Genomic DNA, 21928 nt, shown 5'->3' on the forward strand with positions numbered 1-21928 from the left:
ACCGCTAAGCGCATGACATCTTTGACATGACTGCTTGCTTGGCGCCGCTCCGGTGAAGCTAACTTTAGCTAAAAAATGGAGAATAATATGCCTCCACTCGCAGTCGGGAAGAGAAAGCTTCTTACTGACTTTTTTGAAGGGTAATTTTCTCTCTCTCAATATCTTTCTACTATATCTTTCCACTCCATGTCCGGGCTTTTGTATTCCTTGCATAAACTGGAAACATTTAAGCTTACTCATTTTTCATTATTAATAGGCCTGGTTCTACGGGGGTGCTAGAGATTGCGATGAAGATGAGCGACAGCTTTTTAGTGATTATAAAGGGAGCGCTCGTTGTGCGCTTTCTATGCTATATATAATCCATTCAGAATTTGTATAAAACTTGTTTTTCATGCTGCTAAGAGGAGGGCCAACGGCCACGTACACGCTGCAAAGTTTCGGGAATTACATCCGTATATAAATGCGGGATTCATTCTTGAAATAGCAATGATATTGATAACCATAGCATTGTTTGTTCCTGAATAAAGCAACCTTTTTGACTGAAATGGTTGAATTATGCTGACTGACTCACTCATAACATTCCCTTGCTGCCACCTACTGACGTAACAATGTAACTGCACTGAAATTGTTGAAAAATCCCCACCGACACTAACACACAGACTGACAGCCTGTCTTGTCACAATTTATATTTTTAAAATCTAATAAACTAGTTTCATGCATTTAAACAAGTCTTTTGGAACAAACATTATTATAACAAAGTGTCACATCAATCATCCAGTTGTTTTTAGGGTAGTAAATAATACATTGGTAAATAATGCTAGAATTATTCTGTTGGATGTACACTACCGTTCAAAAGTCTCTTCTGCTCACCAAGCCTGCATTGATTTGATCCAAAATACAGTAAAAACTATAATATTGTGAAATCCTAGTGAGTCTGGATGCCATCTGATTATTTTCTACTGTTTTTGAGACATTTCAATGTATTTTGAAGTCACATGCTTTTACGGGTCTTCAAGTGCCTTATACTGTATGTAGTCCCCTGGTATATTTGCCATAGTTGCCCTTTTAGGTCTGCTGCTTTGTCACCCTCTAAATCCAGCATTACTTGGAGTAAGCCATTTAAAAGAAGAATAGTAGCTTAACTCTCTTTGTTATATAACACTGGACTGAAAATGTATATATTTTTTATTCTTTATCAACACAAAAGCCTATTCTTTTATGTAAGCCTGTTTTTAATAAATAGTATATAGTTATGCATATTATGATCAAATAAATATATTGTATATTTTGTATAAATTGTATATTGCGAGACTAACCCCCCCCCACCAATGGGTGGGTACCCCCCATAATACTTGATTCAATTAGAGCACTGATTATGAGTCATCTTTCCTGCTTCTCAGATCACTGTGCGATGTCTATAATAATTTAAACTAAAATCATGTCCATTTATTTATTTATTTGGCAAGTAGTCTTGTAATAGGCTGGATAATGAGGAGTTAGATGGTAATTTTTACAAAATAAATACCACAAGAACTCCAACGCAAACCGGAAGTGCAAATCAGCTGTTCAGCGATTTAGTTCTTCTCATAAATTACATAATTTCAATGCAAATCAATATTTTATGTCCATTTACTTATTTATTTTGTTATTAGCTATGTAATAAGTGGGATGATGTACAGCCAATCAGTTGTTATTGCAAAATAAACCCCTTCAGGGCCATACAAGATCACCCTGTTGGGGTTTATTTTATTTTTGATAACAACCGGCTGACTGTACGTTATCCCTTACTTAGGTGTCCTGACTTCTGAAATCACATCTGTCTGTGACAGCGCTAGGCTCTGAAAACAGCAAAGTAAAATATGACCACTGGCTGTTGGTGTTTATATGGGCCTGGCAGGTGAAAGTGTAGTAGTTGAAGCATATCATTCAAGTTTAACACCCTAATCAGCTTCATGAGAAGTTGTCAGTTGTTAGTTTGTCATGTAAGAATACTATTTTGCTAGCATTTGCTAACATCACTTACTGCTCCTTTTTAAACAATATAACACAGGCAAGAGTGCTGTTGTAGCCTACTAATGATCAACAGAGTTATGACTCGGCAAGGTAATTGGAGTGATACAAATAGTGAAGCATCCCATTGCTGTTATACGAAATATCAGCACACAGTTTGTCCAATTAGATTAGAGGACTGGAACTAGCTGTTGTATAAAACACATTAATTATGCTTAGAGCTGGGCGTTGAACAGGTCTTGCCTTTCCATGAGAGTTGGATTTAGGCTTCAAGTGCACATTGAAATCAGGTTGACAGCCATCTGTTATTGAAGCTGCTTGTGAGTGGAGTGAACATGCTCAGATGAAATTAGCCTCAGTGTCGCAGTTATGCAACCACAGATCATGCTCACTAGCAGGCAGTGTTTTTTTCTTCTTATTCTTATTTTTATTTTCTGAATAATGATTTATGAGTGAGATTCTTGTTACCTGTACAGACACCAAATGAGGTGGAAAATTACTGTGCCAGGTTTTTCTGGTTTAATGTACAGAAACTAGAGTTTTTGCTTGGGAGCATTGATATGCTAAAATGCTAATAATACTGTAAGATGACGTTATACACAACATAACCTCTCTTAAAAACTTGTTATGAAAAAGTAATATCTTTAATGTAGCGTTATAGCACTTACAATTACAAAAAACTGAATTTGTACATTTCAGAAGAAAATGTGGGTGGCGCTTGCTGTCCATGATGCTAAGGTTGTAGGTGATGACAGGGCATTGCTATACAGTTGTTAAGTGGTTAGAGTGGTGTATTGCTTACTGGCCCAACTTACAAAAGCCCACCACCAAGTTTCTATGATATTCTGGCCCCTTATTACGCCACAGGTCCCTCTAAAACAGTGGTTCTCAACCCTGTTCCTGGAGGCCCCACAACATTACATATTTTGGATATCTCCCTAGTCAAAAACACCCGATTCAACTCATCAGCTCGTTAGTGGAGACTCCAAGACCTGAATTGGGTGTGTCAGAAAAGGGAGATATACAATATGTGCAGTGTTGGGGAGCCTCCAGGATCAGGGTTGAGAGCAACTGCTCTACAATGTGTTTTTTTGCTCGTTTTATTGTTTGCCAGGTTTTTGTATGGCTGTACGCACTGTGTGTACCATAGTTGCTCTGACTGACCTGAGAAATATTTTTGCTGAGAATATTTCAGCAATCATGATGCGTGTCCCACATTTCGGTCCAGACTGATCTCACTGTGAATTCGGAAACAGTATGTTGACATTTCTTGAGCTAAACTCAGTTCTGAATTTCGAAAAACTGCCCCCAGTGGCCAAAGCTGGAAGTATTTTTTAGTTTTTTTCATGTAAGGGCAAGTAAGAGCTCCAGTTTCTAGGTGAAATGTCCACAAAGTGGTGCCAAAAGTGACTTGTAAAGTGAGTTGTTTTTAGTTGTAAATGATGTAATACAGTGAAGAAGAATGAATTATTTAATTTTCTTTTATTGTACACCCTAACCCAAACCCCAACCCTAAACCAAACTGTCATGGAGTAAAATTTAATCATAGAGGGAAAAATGACACCTCTGTATCATGATTGTCACCGATTGTCCCTGTGATCATGTTGTTTTATGGGATGTGTAGAATTAGTTGTCTGATTCATGAATTAATCATTCTTTTGAATAGATTCTTTTTGCTGAATTAGCCAAACCATTTAGCAAAACTTTAACTAGTGCTGTGTCATGTGTATAATGGGTCGTTCACACAGAACGCACTAAGGCGTCCATCCATGCTTTTTTTTTCAATTGTTTTCCTTTGTAAACTTGCGCTAGACAGGCGTCTCGCAAAGGAGTGCTACAGTTTTTAGATGCCATGTCAAGTTAAAAAGAACTTCAGTTGTTAAAAATGCATCTCGAGACACCTGCATTCTGCTCTATTTGTTGCACTGCATCTTGCTTTTTTGCACAAGATTGAGTTCGGTCTGAACGGCCTCTAAGTCTTTTAGAAATGCTTTAGCTAATAGTTACAGTACATGAATGCTACACATGCTCAACAATATGTAAAAATTAGAGCTGTCAGAATTAACGCATGCGATTAATTAAAGATTTTAACGCGTTACTTTTTCTTAATTGTGATTAACGCAATTATCGTTAACATAGCATAAACACTGGTGTGAAGGGCGGAACCTTTGCAATGTGTCCGCCCAGAGTCATTACACTGACACAGCACCATAGCCCTTCTACCAAGGACAGCCTACAAGCGTATCATAAAACAGCATAATGCGGCAGTCCCATAGACATTCTATGGGCAGTACTGTTTTAACACGCTAAAGTTGACCGTTAAGCTTCTTCCTATGATAGAGCTGCGGAGGTTGTTATCTCGTAAAATAAAATAATCTCTGACAGCACTTCAGTGATGAAATGATGGATAAAGGAGCTCTTAGAGCTATTTGATGTACAAAACAAGCCCAGATGGAACTTGTTACAGAAATCAAGTATTTTTCAGCCTATGTAAGGCAAATGGCGAGTTCAAAGCGGCACTTGACACTGGTGTTGCCACCCTGATGCGAATCAGGAATGCAGCTTCACGATTTCTGTAGGAAAGCAGATATCCACAGTCTACCGGCAGTTTAATAGTATGGATGATGAGAGTTTAAGAGATTTAATGCCAAATGCAATGAATATGCAACCTATATGGGAACTAGTTCTTTCAATTAGTCAAACTCCCACTTAGACTTTGGGAAAAGTTTGGTGTGACTTGAATTGGTGATTTTTTTGCCAAAAACAAAATAAAATAAACAACAACAAAAAAACAATTCTTCTTTGCCTTTGTGATTTTTGCTTCCCTTTCCCTGTCTTTTCCCACAAGAAAACAAACACGGCACGTGCCACAATCATAGGCAAAAACAGGCTTTTCATGGACCAATTTCTGCTGTCATGATTTTGACTTCATATGTAATTTATTATGAGGCCAAAGGGTTCCCAGTTCAGCACTTAACTCAAACATTATGCAATGCTGCCAGTCAAACCTTCATTTGTATCTTCCAAAGAACTTTTCTACAAAACCCCTTCCATCTGGTTTAGCCAGAAGCTTGTGAATAATTCAGCATGATGCATGAGTTCTTGCCAGTGCATGAATGTGCTTTTCTCCCCACTGCAATCTCCATATTTAGCGTCTCCAGCCCCGGTGCCACAGGAGGTCCCTACAACAAAGATATCGACCAATGATATCACCGAATGTAAGCGATACCAGTGCTTTTAATAAGCATTAAGGTCTGGACCATTTGGCAGAGACACTGGCTATAGCAAGTTCACAAGGTGTGAATGATGTAGCAATGTCACACCTCTGCAGTCCAAGGATTAACAATTTTGCATGCATAAGCAAAACGCAATGCCACATGCGGATGCTCTCACAAATAGCAAGACATGAGGCTTGACCCTTTTGGTTTACGATGCTCCTTTGGTAGCACTACTACAAAGCAAGGTCTTTTAGTATTCCATTTGACTATCAGTGCTATAGACCCCTAATTAATAACCAGGAGAGCCCATTCATGACTGTATTAAATCTCTTAGGTGCTGCCACAACCATTGAGTTACTTACAAATGACAGGGAGAGGGCAGAGAGGTTTAACTGAGTACTAAGAAAACATATTCATTCTCAACCCAACCAGGTGTCAGGTGAGGAGAATTACCATTTTGAAGGCTTTACTTTTTCAGTATGGCTGTGATGTGAAGTTTATATTACTTCGGTGTCACTGAATTTGCCAAAATCTGCAGAAATATCTTATTTTAGAGGCTGCTTCTTTCTTTCTATTTAAATTCTGTTCTTTGAATTCAGTTCTTTTGGCTCCATTTTGCTGACAGTCTATAAATTTGGATGATTACCTTCACTTAACCAAAATGAAATGGTAACACTTTACAATAAGGTTCTATTCGTTAACATTAGTTAATGCATTAGGTATCATGAACTAACAATGAACAATACATTTATTACATAATTTAGTAATCTTTGTTAATGTTATTGTGGCAGCAGTAGCGTGGTCAAGCATCCGTCCGGAGAGAGAGGAAGCGGTATGGGATCCCTTATCACACAACCTTTATGTCACGGACACTATGCAAGCTTTACGAATTATTGGGCATTAAGTCAATTCACTCCAGCGTTTACCATCCACAAACAGATGGCCTGGTGGAGCGATTTAATAAAAACCTTAAAAACATGATTCATAAGTTCGTGCACGAGGATGCTAGAAATTGGGACAAATGGCTCGATCCCCTGTTATTCGCAGTACGAGAGGTCCCACAAGCCTCTACTGGGTTTTCCCCATTCAAGCTGCTGTACGGGCGGTGCCCGCGTGGTGTGCTTGATGTCATATGCGAAGCTTGGGAGGAGGGACCTTCAGCAGGTAAGAATGAAATTCAATACGTTCTTGATCTTAGAGCAAAACTCCACATCTTGGGGCAACTAATGCAGGAGAATTTGCTCCAAGCTCAAGAACGACAGAGCCGACTGTATAACAGGGGAACTCGGCTGCGGGAATTTGCACCGGGAGATAAGGTACTCATATTACTCCCCACATCGAGCTCCAAATTACTCACCAAGTGGCAAGGACCCTCTGAGGTCACATGACAAGTGGGGGATCTCGATTATGAGGTAAAGCGAACCGATAGAGGGGGCGCACGTCAAATATATCACCTCAACCTTCTGAAATTATGGAAGGAGGCGGTCCCTGTGACATTGGCTATGGTAGTTCCGGAGAGGGCGGAGCTCGGGCCGGAGGTGAATACAAAACACAATCATATCACTCCGGTCACTTGCGGAGACCACCTCTCACCGTATCAACTCACAGAGGTTGCCAAGTTGCAACAGAAGTTTGCAGATGTGTTTTCCCCTCTACCGGGTCGTACAAAATTCATCCAGCACCACATCGAGACCGAGCCTGGGGTGGTGGTACGTAGCCGTCCCTACCGATTGCCTGAGCACAAAAAGAAAATTGTATGGGAAGAATTGGATGTAATACTTGATATGGGGGTAATAGGGGAATCCCACAGTGATTGGTCCAGCCTGGTTGTTCTAGTTCCTAAGAGTAACGGGACTGTACGGTTCTGTGTGGATTATAGAAAAGTCAACGTGGTGTCTAAATTTGATGCGTACCCAATGCTTTGCGTTGATGAGCTGCTCAATCGGTTGGGCACTGCTCGATTTTATTTGACACTGGATTTGAAAAAGGGTTTTTTCACCAATTTACCGTGAAAAAACAGCCTTCTCCACACCGTTTGGATTACAACAAATTGTGACACTTCTGTTCGGTTTGTTTGGGGCCCCTGCTACATTTCAGCGTCTCATGGACCGAATCCTCAGACCGCATTCGGATTACGCCTATTTAGATGACATCATCATTTACAGCAATGATTGGCTGTGGCACATGCAGCATTTGAGGGCGGTTCTGAGATTGCTGTGACGAGCAGGACTCACTGCAAACCCCAAGAAGTGCGCAATTGGGCGGGTGGAGGTACGGTATCTGGGCTTCCACTTGGGCCATGGGCAGGTGCATCCCCAAATTGACAAGACTGCGGTGATTGTGACCTGCCCGAGGCCCAAGACCAAAAAGGGAGTGAGACAGTTCCTGGGGCTGGCTGGCTATTATAGGAGATTCATGCCTAATTATTCAGATGTCACCAGCCTGCTGACTGATCTCACTAAAAAGGGAGCTCCAGATCTGGTCCAGTGGACAGAGCAGAGTCAACAGGCATTTACGCAGGTTAAAACTGCTCTTTGCGGAGGGCCGCTTTTACATTCACCTGATTTCTCTCTCCCGTTTATCTTGCAGACGGACGCTTCAGACAGAGGGCTGGGGGCAGTGCTCTCACGGGTGGTGGAGGGGGAGGAGCGCCGGTGCTGTACATTAGCCGCAAGCTCTCGCTGAGGGAGACTAAGTACAGCACTGTAGAAAAGGAGTGTCTCGCCATCAAGTGGGTGGTCCTCACTCTCCGGTACTACCTGTTGGGGTGGGCCTTCACCCTCTGCTTGGATCACGGCCCACTCCAATGGCTCCACTGCATGAAAGATACCAACGCGCAGATCACCCGTTGGGGTCTGGCTCTTCAGCTGTTTAAGTTCAAGGTGGTCCACAGTCTGGGAGCGCAGATGGCTGTCGCCAACTTCCTTTCCAGAAATGGGGGGGAATGGTAGACAGGCCGTATGTCTCCCCAGCCTGAGTCGGGTGGTGGGGATATGTGGCAGCGGGGGCGTGGTCAAGCGTCCGTCTGGAGAGAGAGGAAGCAGTATGAGCTAGATTATGTCTAACAACTGTCTCTAATTCCAGTGAGCATGGGGAGAGCAGCATATAAGCAGCCACGCCACCAGCAGAGAGTGAGAGAGAGCCTGGCACAAGGAAGTCCATAGTGTCTGTGAAGCTAAGTTTATGAGTGTTCGTATCTGTGAAGCTAATGAGTTTGTGAAACTACGTACCTGTGAAGCTAATGAGTTTTGTGAAGCTGTAAGCGTTGAAATTGCCAATTAAAAATCTTACCTGTGCCAGGAGAAGCCCATTTCCCTGTGTCCTCCTTTCATTCTGCTGTGGGCTCTTCTACAGTTAGTTAATAAAAATAGAATTGTTCATTGTTAGTCTATGTTAGTTCATAGTTTATTAACTAATGTAAACTAATACAACTTTTCATTTAAAACTGTATTAGTATATGTTGGAGTTAACATTAACTAAGATTAATAAATACTTGATAAGTGTTGTTCATTGTTAGTTCATGTTAACTAATGTTGTTAACTAATGTTAACAAATAGAACCTTTTTGTAAAGTGTTACCAATGAAACAAAACTTATAAACAATAAAACATAATGATATTAAACCTTTTTTTTTGGTTCATGGATATCTTTAGAAAATAAGAATAATATATACAGCAACAACAAAAAATAAATAAATAAAAAAGGATGATTCATTATTATAAAGGTCATACTGGAAATAAAATTTTCTTTAATCTTTTGGGATAAAGGAGAGGATTCCCCCTGAACAGGAGATCCACCCCCTTATTCATCACTCCCAGAAAATTCGTCGCCCGCAATGAGAGAGAGCGCGTACCACTCCACACAATCAGCTTTTGTGCCAAGCTCTGAAGTCGCTTTGAATGCGTACTCCTTGTCTGTTTATATATGCCACTGTTGTCATGTTGTCCGATCTGACTAGGACATGGTGGCTTTGAAGGAACAGTGCAAAGTGCTTCAATGCTAGAAACACTGTCAGTAACTCCAGAAAGTTTATGTGTGCGTTGTGTAGAGACATGGGCCAAACACCATTCACTATTCTGCCTTTGCACACAGCACCCCAACCAGTGAGTGATGTGTCTGTTGTCACCACTTTCCTCAGAGAAACCACCCCCAGAGTGATTCCCCCATGAAGGAAAGCGGGGATTATCCAGTGATGGAAAGCGAGCATCCCCTCTGACGTCATTGTCACCCTGCAATTTAAATGATGGCAAGGACACAAATGCTGCGCTGCTATCCAGTGCTAAACTCTCTCATTCACAATAGTCTCAATGGAATGACTGATGCCGTTGAGGCCATCAGACCCAATAGGCGTAGACACAGTCTGAATGAGACTTTTTTCCCTCTCTGAAAAAGGGACAAACATCTGGGAATCGATCCAGTGCACCCCTCTGTTAGAAATGCTCGATACAGATCGGAGTTTAATCTGAGGCCAGATATATTATTTCCTGTGAGGGCACCAGACAGCTCTTTGTCTCATTTATTTGGAAATCTATGTTCTCTAAATGAGACACCAGTGCTTTAGAATCTATATCTGCTTGCTGCCATGACGGAGCACAGAGAAGTATATCATCTATGGAAGCAGACACTCTGAGACCCGTTAATCTCAGCGGCATTAGTGCTGCTTCCACACACTTTCTGAACACTCTCATTGCTAATGACAGTCCAAAAGGCACCGTAAAAAATTTGTAGGCTACTCCCTGATAAGCAAACCTTACAAATTTTCTGTGTGATGGGTAAACGTCAATGTGAATATATGCATCTTTCAGATCAACTGAAGTAAACCAGTCTCTGGGATGAACAAATTGAGAGAGCATTTTGAGTGTGAGCATTTAGAATTTGTACCTTCTGAGGTGTTTGTTGAGGTTCAGCAAATCCAGAATGGGACGGAGACCTCCCCCTCTCTTGGGGATGCCGAAATACCTAGAGTAAAAACCCTGACAGCTGTCCTCCGCTGGCACCACCCTTATTGCTCTTTTGCTCAGCAAATTGGCTATTTCTTCCTCCAAAATCTGAGCTGACTCCCTCTCCGCTGTTGACATTAACACGTTGTAGAGATGTGGTTTTACAGTGAATTGCAGGCGATAACCCAATTCTACTGTAGATGAAACCCAGGGGTAGAGGGGTTAGAGAGTAGAGAGGGGCCCGCTGTAGCTCTCGCTCACTGTTGGTGGGGCGGTGGAACTGGGGATTGCAGCTCTAAATGGGACATTATTTGGGAGCATTTTGTGTTTATTTTCACACATTGCTGTGCCCTCAGCCCAGTGCCTGGATGCACAGACTATCGTTTTATTTTTGTAACACTCAAGTTTTTGAGTCTGGGTTCTGAATCCAGATTGCCCACCTCTATATTGGGTTGGTAAGGTTCCTAAGAGCGACGGATCTGTACGGTTCTGTGTGGATTATAGAAAAGTCAACGTGGTGTCTAAATTTGATGCGTACCCAATGCTTTGCGTTGATTAGTTGCTTGACCGGATGGGCACTGCTCGATTTTATTTGACACTGGATTTGAAAAAGGGTTATTGGCAGATCCCCTTGGCACCAATTTCCTGTGAAAAAACAGCCTTCTCCACACCATTTGGATTACACCAATTTGTGACTCTTCTGTTTGGTTTGTTTGGGGCCCCTGCTACATTTCAGCGTCTCATGGACTGAATCCTCAGACCGCATTTGGCTTACGCCTATTTAGATGACATCATCATTTACAGCAATGAAAAAGCCATCCGACGATTGGATTTGAGGTGATTCCCAACCGATGCCTCAACCGGAGGGGGGCTGGACATCCCTAGATCATCCATCCCGTGCACATCCAACCTAGAGAAACCTTTAATAGGCACTCTGTGAGAAAGTTTTACCAGGGCTCTGTTTTACCAGGGCATCACAAGACGGCAGCCGTTTACCATCATACAGGCCTCTCTCTGCACCCTGGCCCACTTGCTATGATGGCCAGTCAATGGAGAGTTTGGCTGCTGCCCGTCTATATATTTCAACCAGGTCCAGATCTCATTACATTATAATAAATCATACCCATTACCTCCGATAACAATTTCTACAAAAGCCTACAAATCAATGTTGTGCCCATGATTAAATAAGTGTAGGTGACCTAGGGACACACCATCAAACAACTCTCTCTTTATCATTTGAGCGAATGAAACAAGTCACCAAAACAGTATGTGGTAAGCTGTGTTTCTGACAGTTTTACAGTTCTTTTAAACATTAAAGTAAATGAATAAAATAAATGAAGTAAACATTAAATTATCCGGCGCTCGCGTATACGGCGCTCGCTTAGAAAATAAATGAATGACGTAAGAGGTTGCCCTACATGGGGCTTGTAGTCCCGAACTCATAACCACCCCATTACGCTATGATCATTTATATGCTATTATGTTCATGTTTTCAAATGAAAAATAAACGGTAGCTGCTATTAAGAGCTGAGAAATAGTAAGGATACTACCAATAATGGAATACTCCCAAACTACTCTTACTATTTCTGCCATAGACAGACATGGCAGAAGTAGTAAGAGTAGTATGGGTAGTATGCAAGGGCGTAGAATTGGCTTGAACACTGGGGGGGTTACAGTGTGAAGAATTTACATGGGGGGGAGGGGGGGATTGGGGGTTGTTGTACTTGCTTGTTTTGATTATTAGGGGGGTTACCTCCCCCCATCCCCCCTGGAATCTATGCCCCTGGTAGCATGCCATTCCGAACTCAGAATAAGAGTGGAGACAGGAAACAGGATGTGCAGCAAAGTTGGACACAAGGCAGATTCAAACTCAGTTCGTTGCAGAAAAGAGGCATGCTCACCATAACACTGCAGTGACAATAACTTTGCACATTGTCGTAATTTTCTGTGATTCCACCAGACTATTTAGGTGCAAATATCCAGCAGGTACTATATACATCTTGGTGCAAATAATCACTTCGAAAATGATTCAGTTTAACAAATGTGGCTCAACTTACCCCTAATCTCGAAGAAACTTTTTAAAGAAGTTGCATGGCCCTTTGTTATAGAGTTTTCTAAATTCAGTTGATTGCAAATATCTTAAAATATAAGTAGGCATATTAGTTTTACTTCTGTCTGATTTCTCCTGGCCTAGAGTCACCTCTTACCACATTCCCCCTTAGAAGTTAATGCAGTTAGCTCTGAGCTTTAACACAGACCATTTGCATCAGTCCTAATTGCATAACCTGGCACATTATATCAGTCTGAATATAATTAAGCAGACTCCCTGTGTCTTTATTCTTATCTCAGACAACACACAAGGCAGAGAAGTAAATCTGCTTGTTTAGGGGAAGAATGGCCTGAAGCCCAGCCAAATGGAAAGGCGGATGGGCCACATTCCCATATTGGACTAGCACAGTAGCGAGGGGAGTAACTGCACTGCTACATATAAACGCTTGGTTGCCCAAGAGCAGCCAAGCAGTGTGATCTCACCGAGTCACCAACTAGTGGCAGACTGCCATTCATTCTGACGAAGTCTAATGTTGGCAGCTGACCCTCCATTAACCATTCACTCACAGCCAGACCCCTGCAGGTGCACTGGTGCTAAAAAGCCCCTTTTCACAAAAAAACTGCAGCATTTTTGAGGGAACGCATAGTTTTGTGTTCCCTCACAAAAAGTTTTGCGTTCCCTCACAATAGTTTGCATTCCCTTGCAAAAGTTTGGTGTTTCCTCACAAATATTTTGGGTTCCCCACCAATAGCTTTATCCATCCCTTATGAAAATGTACCATGGTTTTACTACAGTAACAATAGTTTAATCATCTATGGTATTTATAGGGTTGGGAAGGTCACTTTTAAAACGTATTCCGCTACATGATGACAGAATACATGCTGTAAAATGTAAATTGTAATGTATTATGTTACATTACTCAAGGTCAGTAATCTAAATACTTGGATTACTTCTTCAGCACTGGCAAATATTTTCATTTGTTTTCACTATAAACAAGTAAATAAAATAAATCTTAAAAATCTTTTAAAAATGTCAAAAAATTATCTGAAAAAAAAAAGCCTAAATATCTTATGCAGTTTTGCTACTTAAGTAAATGTATATGTAAAAGGATTTTTAGATATTTTTACAAAAAAAAAAAAAAAAAAAAAAAAAAATAAATAAAATAATTAAAATTAAATGATTTTTGTAGTAGCCTACATCTTTGCCCCTAATAACAAGGTCTTACTAGAGAAGAAAAAGTTATGCTCCAATGTGAATTTGGCATAGAATTCATTATAAAATATAATTGAGTCTGGTAACAGATACATGTAAAGGCAAAAAATAGTAATTTAGTAAAATAGTAAAATTTCCAAACTTCAAAAGTGTACACAATGACATCCTTTTCTGATTGTATATAGATTCTGTTTATAGAATGAGGCAGAATATATATTATTTGCAGCTTTCTATACGATGTTAAAGGCTACATTGGTTAGCATTTCTCGTAAAAATACCCGAACCGCATAAAAACATTGACATGGCATGTAATTGTGTATTTATTAGATTTTTGTTTCATCTGTCTAAGTGTTTCTAACTCTTTTTTGTTAAGCTGTAAAAACATTATGAAGCTCCTCTATTAAGCTCCCAAGGGAAAGTTCCTCAATGACGTCATAGCCACCTTTTCACTCACAACAGTATGAATGTAACACATCATAAGAAAGTGTTTCACTGCTGTTCAAATGTTTCTCGGATTGAATCATTTATATGGTTAAATGTTTTTCAACTGATTTGTATAAAGATTAAATTAAACAAATGACAATAAAATGCAAAGTAATCTCTCCAGTAATCAAAATACTTTTGAATGTAACTGTATTCTGATTAACAGTTACTAATATTTAGTATTTTAAATACGTAATCACGTCACATGTATTCTGTTACTCCCCAACCCTGGGTATTTATTATAGTATATCCATAGCAACCACAAAATTTACCATGGTTTTACTACAGGAAAAGTAGTAATGATACAGTAAATGGTAAACAAAATGGTAATAAAAAACATTTTAATTCTGGTTTTACTATTTTTACTGTTTTTTGGCATAGTTAATTAAAACAATGATTTCTACCAAAAAAAACACAAAAAAAAACATGCCCTTATAAAATGTTTTTTTTTTTTTTTTTTTTTTTTTTGTAGGAACTGTGGTTTACACAAATGAAATACAGTGTTACTATAGTAAAACTGTATACCATGTTTTGTTTTTTGTGTTTGTTTTTTTTTTTGTTTTTTTGGCAGAATGATTATGATTATTATTACCATAGTTTGAGTTTTCCTGTATTTTAACTTGTGGTTTTACTACAAATATTATGGTTAAAATATGGTTACTGTAATAAAAGCATTGTACATTTTGTGGTTACTATTGTTTTACTACCAATTTAATGGTTAAAATATGGTTACTGAGTAACACTTTAAATTATAACATTAGTTAATGCGTCAAGTATCATGATGTATGTAAGTATATGTTTACAGCATTTATCAATCTTTGTTAATGTTAGTTAATAAAAGTACTATTGTTCATTGTTAGTGCATGTTAGTTCATAGTGCATTAACTAATGTTAACACACAACTTTTAATAAAACATTTTTTATTACTATACTGTATGTTGAAATTAACAAATATAAATAAATTCTGTACAAAAATGTATTGTTTATTGTTGGTGCATGTTAACTAATGTTGTTAACTAATGTTAACAAATAGAATCTTATTGTAAAGTGTTACCGGTTACTGTAGTAAAACAGTGGTAAATTTTGTGGTTAGTATGGTTTTACTACAAATACCACAGTTGAACTATGGTTCCTGTAGTAAAATCATGGTTAATTTTCGTAAGGGATGGATAAAGCTATTGAGAGGGAATGAAAAATAATTGCTAGGGAACACAAAACTTATTGTGATAAAACACAAATCTATTGCGAAGGAATACAAAACTGTTTCAGAAAATGAATTCCCTCCCTGTCCTATAAGGCCCTGTAGACATTCAAAACATTTAGCCTCAAGCAAATCATTTAGGATATATAGTTTTGTCACAAACCAATTCAAAATAAATTGATTATTCAGAGATATTTTCAAACATTAAATGCATACAATGCATTTCAACTAAACTCCGCTCCTGACAGTCTATCAATAGCAGATACACTAGCTAGCACAGATTAAGGGTTACCCGATCAAAAATGATTGCCTAGCAGCATAAGTTTATGGCCATCTGAAAAATTCAATCATAAGGAAAACCTCTAAAAACTCAGAAAAATGACGTCCCAGTGGAGGTAATAATATATTATCTTATGACAGCTGAAAATAAGCGTGCGTGGAGATTAATAATCATTCAGGACAGCCTAGTTGGAGACTTGACACCCTCAATGAGTCTTTTACCGAGAGGCACACAAAAACGATTTCTCGCATGAATGATTTCATAATAATAGCAGAAATTAATGTAGAGAGGAAAAAGAGACAAACCAGCGAGTTAGAATGCAATGTCATTCATCTAGGAGGATAATTGTAAGATTTATGTTTGGAACGCATAAGGGTTAATGTCAGCCATTTGTTAGATTACTGTCTCAGTAAAATGGCCCCCCACTGGCTTTGGTCTAATCTTGAGGAATTCTGCAGTCTTTCACACTGCAATCTGCCAGTTAAGAATATAACAGATATGAATAGCTGTTAGCTATTAGAAATTTTACTAATGATAATGATCTAAATTTGTGTAATAAGTTGTGAATGTGACTAATCTGCTGAGACACAGTGTTTGCTGAGCGCAGAAACGAATATCAATTACATCAGAGCAATACAAATAATATCAACATAGCTAACTGTAGAGGTTAGTTTGTCATTTTTTGTATGTACTATTATTTTGGTTTTCAACTGTTACTTAGGTTAAAGGGACAGTTCACACAAAAATGAAACATTTACTCCTCATGCTGTTCCAAACCTGCACTTTGTTTTTCCTGTGGAACACAAAAGGAAATAATGTAATCAATGTCCTCTCAAGCTTTCAGCTGCTTAATAATGGGGTTTATTTAAATAAAATTAAATACATGTACAGAGATCTCTTTTTTTGCGAGGCATAGTCCATGTAAGCAGATGCTTCTTGTGAATAGCAAATTCAAAATTTTTGAGTGCTTTTTAGAACTCAAAGTAGCTCTAACCCACACCTCCAATCTTGTTTCATTAACTGGATGCCAGGTTTGCCAACTCCTGACTCTAATTAGCTTTTGTAGATGTCATTAGCCTAGGGGTTCACATACTTTTTCCAACCTACACTGTGACTGTTTGAATGATATATTAAATATGTACAAGAACAATACAATAATGTGTGTGTTATTCATTAAAAAAGATTGTGTTTGTTCATTATTGTAACTTACATAAAGATCAAACCAGATTTTAAGACAAATTTATACATAAATGCAGGTAATTCCAAAGAGTTCTCATACATTTTCTTGCCACTGTACCATGGTAATACTATGGTTACTGTAGTTAAACCATGGTTAATTTATGTAAAGGAAGGTTGGGGTTAGGTTCAGGGCAAGAAGTTGGTATAGTGTGTCTATGGGACTCTAAATAAACACAAAAAACACACTGCAGTGATGCCCTATACCAGAGGGGGGCAAAGTACGGCCGGGCACTTCTATCCTGCCAGCGTGACATTTTTTAGAAGTGTTAAATATCATTACATTTAAGTTAGGAGTTTAGTCCAAAATGACTAATTTGGTGCTATACATATAAAATCAAATAGAAAGCGCTGTAGCCTGCAGTACAGTATATTAAACCATGAACATTCTGCAAGAATTAGAATGAGCTCAGTCATATCAAATTCACTGCTGCCTTGAGATGATTGAGTGAAAAATGAGTGTGGCAAAAATAAGAAAAGTGGACTCTGAATGTTGTGTGTTTAAAGAAGAATGGACAGCAAAATACTTCTTCACCAGTGTCGGACAAAAGGCGGTAGGTGCACTGCGTTCCCAATTATTAGGCAAGTGAGTATTCTGATCTTATCATTATTTCCATGCACATTTTCCAACTCCAAACCATATAAACTTGAATGCTTATTGGATTCAATCATTTTCAGGTGGTATGTATTTGTGTACTGAGGGAGGGTGTGGCAAAAGTGACTAACACCTTACATCAAGGTGTGCATAATTATTAGGCAGCTTCATTACCTTAAAAAGAGATTTAACTGACACTGAAAAGTCAAATATTGTAAAATGCCTTTCAGACGGATGCAACACTCTTGAAATAGCTAAACTATTGAGGCGTGACCACCGGACAATCAATCGTTTTTATGCGAATAGTCAACTGGGGCACAAAAAAACGCATGAGAAGTCTCACCATACCAAGTCCTCAGCATTCAAGAAGGCCATGATCTTTATGCAGGACAATGCTCCATCACATGCATCCAAGTACTCCACTGCTTGACTAGCCAGCAAGGGCCTCAAAGATGCCCAAATAATGACTTGACCCCCTTCCTCACCTGACTTAAATCCTACTGAGAACTTGTGGGCCCTTCCCAAATGTGAGATTTACAGTGAGTGAAGACAATACTCCTCTTTGAACAGCATTTGGGAGGCTGTGGTTGCTACTTCAGCGAAAGTTGACCGTGAACAGATCAAGAAACTGACAGACTCCATGGATGGAAGGCTCATGACAGTTATTGAAAAGAAGGATGGCTATATTGGCCACTGAATATTTTTGAAAGGCCAAAAATGTTATTTAATTGTCATTTTGTGTTACTTATCTGTTGCACCTGCTCTAAAAATTGAGAATAAACAATAGAGTTGGGAGAAATTATTTTTGTAATTTAGTTGCCTAATAATTGTGCACACTAATAGTTGCCTAATAATTGTGCACACTTATATATTCCCCTGAGAAAGACAAAACTCACTTTTTCTTTGTTAAACATTCAGGTTTGAGGTTCAATAACATTTTGGATTGACTGAGAGCACTGTGTTTGTTCAACAATAAAATTAATCCTGAGGAATACAATTTGCCTAATAATTGGGCATGCAGTGTATGTTTGATATGCCAAGAAAGTCTTGTCGTTTTTAAAGACTACAACCTCAGTCGTCATTTTTCAAGTAAGCATGCAAACTATGTCAACCTGTCATCTGCAGGAAAGGCATATAAGGCCTTAAAAATTGCCACAAAATTAAAAGCCCAACAAAATACATTCACTAAACAGTGCTCTACTCAAGACTCAGTAACGAAGGCTTGTTACGTAGTGGCACATTAAATCGCAAAGCATAGCAAGCCTTTTGCGGATGGGGAGTTTGTGAAGGATTGTATGGTGAGACTGCTGATATACTTTGTCCTGGTACTAAAAGCCAATTTGAGAAAATTAGCCTATCACGCAGAACCATAACCAGGCACGTGGAAGTGTCTGAGAAGCTAATCTCCGAACTAAAAAAAAAAAAAGCAGATGGCTTTTATCTTTTTTCTATAGCATTAGATGAGAGTACTGACATCAGACACCGCTCAACTTTAGATTTTTTTCAGAGACTGGTAAAAACATTGGCCTGCTAAAAAGATTACAAGACAAAGTAAAAGAAGAATGCCCAAACTCAGAGAAATTAATATTTCTTCACTGTATTATTCATCAGGAAGCCCCGTGTAAAAGTGTGTTGAAACTAGAAAATGTTGCCAAAGTGGTTGTAAAACTTGTCAACTTTATAAGGGCAAGGGGGCTGTACCATCAGCAGTTCATTCAGTTGCTCAATATCACAGAGGTGGAGCACCTTGACTTGTACCATTCAAATGTGCGCTGGCTAAGCCTGGGGAAAGTGTCTGGGAATTGTCTGGGAGAGAGTTACGTTCCTTGATATGGTTGGTAAAGCTGATGACTTCTCCGGGTTACAAGACACTGATTGGCTGGCCAACTTTGCGTTCGGTGTGGACATGCTGGGGCATTTGAATGATCTAAATGTGAAACTTTAGGGAAAGGACATTTTTGTGCATGAATTGTATTCCAACGTGAAAGCGTTTAAAGCCAAACTTGTGTTGTTCTCCAGACAAATAAGCAGCCGATCTCTCGCTCATTTTCCGACACTGGCCGCATTAAGCTCACCAATACCACAGTGTCGCATTGAGACATACAGTAGCACTTTGATCAACCTGCATGCCGAGTTTTCCTGTTGCTTCACAGACTTTGCGAAAATTGAGGCTGAGCTTGAACTTGTATCATGCCCCCTGTATTTCGACAGCGAGAAATCACCACCAGACACACAACTGGAACTCATCGACATCCAATGTGACAATGCTTTAAAGGACAAGTTCAAAACAGCAACAATTTTCCAGTTTTATGCCTCACTGGATAAAACAAAGTTTCCAAACATTAAAAAGAATGCCCAAAGGATGCTTGTTTTGTTTGGGTCTACTTATGTGTGTGAACAAACCTTCTCAGTCATGAACTACAACAAATCCAGCCTCAGATCTAATTTAACAAATAGCCACTTGTCAGCTGTTCAGAGGATCTCAACATCAAAGATTACAACAGACTTTGATGCTCTTGCCAAGAGAGGGGGCCAGACTCATTGTTCACATTAACATTGCCATAGCCACGATTGGGGAAGGCAAAGATTAGGCTTTCTTCCTCAGTTTTCAAAGCACATTTTTTCATGATGATGGATATGTAGTATTAGTTGTCTAGCCATGCACTTGGATACAAGCCTTTTGTCCACATTTATCTGAAAATGAACACTGGTACTTTGGGCTGAGATGATTTGATAATTATATTGCTTTATAATAAATGAGAATTGGTCCTTTATATGCTAAACCTTTCACTCAGCAATATAAGAATTTTTTTTTTTTTTTTTTTCAGAAATGTATATTACAATCTGTTGTCATATTTTGTATATAGATCCAGTGATATACCCAAGAGTAGAGATGCAGGAAACTGTGGTGTTACAAAAAATGTATAATTTTTCAAAATATAAAAGTGTGTTCATAAAAAACAGGGTAAAGGTGATACAAGGGTAGAACTGTTATGCATGCCCATGTATACCTACAGTATAGTAGTAGTTGGCATGTCAATTTGGAATAAATAAAAAAGGCTTAATTTGTCACGCATTTAGTATGTGGCCCTTCAAAAAGTTTGCCCACTCCTGCCCTATACTCTATGTGTCACGGTCCGGTCACCTTGTCATGTTGGGGTTCTGCCTGACGGGACCATGGCAGTATCGGCCTGCCTCAGTGTTTTGTGTACCCCCTTTGTATGAGCGCACTGGTCCGGTTGTTTGGGACCGCCGTGCACGTGTTACCGCCGTGTGCTCCCCGGTGATGTCATGGTCCTGTCAACCGGTCAGGTTGAGTTTTGTGTGACGAGGACCATGACATCATCATCCCCTGTCTGTCTTGTGTTTCGTGAACGTGCTTTGTGTGGCCGATTTGCCACCATGCGCCCTCCACAGGTTGAGTTTTTGTCTAACAAGGGCCATGGCATCATCGTTCCCTGTCTGTTTTTGTCAAAGCGTGTTTACGTTTTACGTCTTTATGTGTTTCAGGTGCTGCTGGCATGCTAAATCAGCATTTCCATGGGAACCCTGATTGTTTTCATGGGAACGCTGATCATTACAACCTTCAGCTGTGAGCGGCACCTGCTTCTTCTTTGTACCCCACTTATTTAAATCCCCTCATGTGTCATGTCTGATGTTGGATCATTGTTATTGTTTGTTATTGTCACCGTAATTGTCAATGTGAAGGTGTAGTATGCTGTCCAGTGTTTACTGTGCTCTCTTGAAGTTGGAGCTTGCTCATGTGTCTGTTGGTTACCTTCACGTTTGCTGCCACCCTCGCCAGCACGTAAGCGCTGTTCCCCTGGAGGAGGATTCCTCGGTCTCTGCCCGCGTCTCGGGGGAGGATCTTGCCTGTGCCCAGCTCCTTTGGAGGAGGATACCTTGGTCTCTGCCCACGTCTTGGGGGAGAAAGTTCGCCTGGGCTTTTGTATTGATTAATAAATCCAGTTGAACTGTTTCCCTCTGCTCTTGGGTCCTATCTCACGCACCCGTGACAATATGTTAGTTTTTAATTTGGCATGTTAATAGTATATATTTATAACTTTTAAAACAACCTGACTGACATTTATGGAATACCCTTTGAGTTTGTGCTCTATATTCTTATGATGTGTTGTTTATTGACCAACATTAGTCTATACACATTAACTATACTGTACATTGACATTATAGTGCTTTTTTTATTAATACAGTGTATTAAAATAATCACATACGCCGATAACAATTATGGTCTTGGTGTTACAAATTTATCAACGTCCTATGTCCATTTCTAGTTTAATTGTATATGACTCGATTATGTTATACATTTAATTGACATTTAATTGATGTAATGACAGGTGAAATTTGTAAGCTGTAGGCTAAATACTTTCTAAATAAAAGAGCAAAAACGAACAAGTGTTTTTATTCCAGCTCTCCCACTTCATCAGTTCTTGTCTTTTGCAAAATGAAGCCATATCACTAGAAAGATCTAACTTTATTTAAAGAAAAATAACATTTTGACTCTGGTAAATAAACAGCAGTATCCCTTTATCAGCTTTATGAATAGAATCAAAAGTTTCGCACTTTTGCTGCATTCTACAGCGGAGCACTCTGAAGGTATATGGGGGTTTTTGTCACAAACTTGGTGCCGTGGTCATACAGTGACGTCACACAAAACAGGTCAATAGCAATTTATTGTTTCAGTAT

Source organism: Myxocyprinus asiaticus, chromosome 38, assembly GCF_019703515.2.
Source record: "Myxocyprinus asiaticus isolate MX2 ecotype Aquarium Trade chromosome 38, UBuf_Myxa_2, whole genome shotgun sequence".
NCBI classification, from domain to species: domain Eukaryota; kingdom Metazoa; phylum Chordata; class Actinopteri; order Cypriniformes; family Catostomidae; genus Myxocyprinus; species Myxocyprinus asiaticus.